Source organism: Sphaeroforma arctica (assembly GCF_001186125.1).
Source record: "Sphaeroforma arctica JP610 unplaced genomic scaffold supercont1.890, whole genome shotgun sequence".
Taxonomy (NCBI): Eukaryota; class Ichthyosporea; order Ichthyophonida; genus Sphaeroforma; species Sphaeroforma arctica.
Window position 1 is genome coordinate 7,563 of NW_014039668.1, and position 2,689 is coordinate 10,251.

Here is a 2,689-nt window from a genome sequence, read left to right on the forward strand (position 1 = left end):
GGCATGCCAGTGATACGAGAGCGATTTACCGCAAGCTCACAACATTTTTCCTCGATTTGTGTCACGTACACTCGCCCTACGGTTACGTCAGTATCACATACAAGTTATGCGTATCACATGAATTCACAATTACCACACTCATACCTACTATACACTCACACACCTTAACAGGAGGGTGCTAGCTAACCAAAAGTGCTCCGAGACGCTGACAAAGCGAAGAAAAGTAGGCGCAAGGCGCCCACAAGGCACTCGTGGTCTGTCGTTCGGCTACGATGCGACTCTGCAGGACGTCGCTCACTTGTGTGCGGAGGCATGGCGTGATCTCTCAGGTGTGGACATCAGCCGATGCTGGCGCAAAAGTACACTCGTGCCCCCGGATATGGCGGGCGTGGTGCCCCATGTGAGCTCTATTCTCACCAATGATATGGATCCACCGGCGATCATCCCTACCACGGAAGAGACTGAACTACGCGAACGCCGAATTAGAGAGCTCTGCGAGTTGACCAAAACGCTGTGTGAGGGGAGCGCTGACCAGAGGGAAGGTTGTGCAACAGATGCTCAGTGTAGGGAGGCGGTGGTAAGGTGGCTGGATGCTGAAGGGGATGAGAAGGTGCTACTGGACACCGTGCACACAGCCATGGAACGTGCGGGTGTATTCATTATAGATACGCCCACGCCGACTGCGAGTGCACGTGCGCCTGAGGCAGCAACTAGTGATGGGGTGCTGGCTGAGATGGAGAATATGCCCACGACAAGAGATAGGAATGAGTGTACACCTGTTGTACTGCATGAAAGTGCAAGTGTGAGAACGGGCGTGCAGGCCACTAAAGATCAGACGACGAATAGGGTGGAGGACTGTGATGCAGACGCCCATACACGAGTGGCTTCCAACGCATCTGTAATAGATATTGCGGGTGCACTTGTAAGGCCAAGCGCAAACACAGCCACAAGCACATGCACTGGCGCATTTGGGAAAACCGCATGCACGATGAATGCCTTGGACCCAATGGGAACAGCTGTTGCGAGCATGGACCATACAGATATTATTAGAGGCGTTGACAGCAGTAGATCATACGGAGGCGAGGGTGTAGTCAACAATGTGACTGCCCATTCTACCACAAATGTGGACAAATCACTGGAACTCGATAGAGCTTCAACAGCCGAGCCTCCTGGAGCGAGCACGGCACTTGCGATCATGAGTGTGTGCGATACTGCAAGCCTGGCGTATGACAATGTCAACGTATCAACCGACATAACGAACGCGGCCAAAAGCAACAAGGATGTATCGTGCAATGTTCCGAACAGGGTTAATGTCCGTGAGAACACATTGGGCAGCAGGACGATGGTGCCCCAGTACCATATGAAAACTATAGGCAACGAACCAAGCGCCGCTGAAACTAATGCCAACCTATCAACCGAATCAAGTCGCGTGCCAGTCCCATCGAACGCTGAAACAAAGGAGGCGACGGTGGTTGTGCTTGCAAGGGAGCGGTTGAGTTTCCTGAAAGGGTTCGACGCAGCAGCGGCTATGGCCTGGTTGGACCAGGGGCTGGATTCTACTGCACCGTATGTGAGCGTAGCACTGGTGAACAGCTTGTTCGAGCTCAGAGCGGAGTTTGCCCGCATTCAACGGGAGAGGGAGTTCCTTGAGAAGGGTGAGGGTCTGGTTGATTATATACACTGTGATGGAAAGCTTGATATGGGTGTTTTGCAAACACCTAGTACTCATGGGTACACACCAGCTGTGGATAGCAGTGCTGAAATGTGGACTGTGTTGGACAGCAGCCAAGACTCGACTGGTATCAATAGAAGTAATAGCGAACTTGTCGATGAGAATGCCACAAGCCCTGGAGCTGAAACAATGAACACAAATGCAAGTACGCATACGAATAGTTCCGGACACAGTGTGGGTACGAGGTCTGGTGATTGGATGGGATCAATAACTCTATCTTCAACAAATGCGGTTACAGACAGCTCAAGTGTTCGCGGAACGTCCGCCAGGGAGAAGCAGACGGAGACCGAATACGTTACCAAACAAATCACTTGCACGAGGTCAAATACGAACACAGCAACGGTAATGGGTATGAGTAGCAATAGCCGTGGAATATTTAGAGACAATTCCAGTACGATCCAGTGCACACAGTAAACCACCCAACTCCCGAATACACAGCAGATAGCACTGACACAATTTGCACAAGACATTGGGGAATCACAACACACCCAGTATGCTGGACACCCACCGTCATATGTTGCACAGCAATGGAAGGGAAGCATTGTAGGCACACCCTTGAGTAGACATAACACACAACCGCGGCTCCAGCGTCCGAGTATAAGCGCTCAGCCAACGCAGCTACTGCACCAAAGTGGACACCCATTGCAACTACAGCCGAACTCACATATACCTCACAAACATGGAGACGCACAACAACCGGCACACGCTCAATCGCAAGCGCGGATTGCAAGCTCAGCTAGACAGGACTGTCAGAAGTGATGTTTATACACCACTCGCCCACACACAACAACCACAACCACAACAACAGCTACAGCAACAACAACAACAACAACAACAACAACATCTACAACAACAACATCATCATCATCTACCAACAACAACAACAACAACCACAGCTACAACAACATCATCATCATCATCTACCAACAACAACAACAACAACCACAGCTACAACAA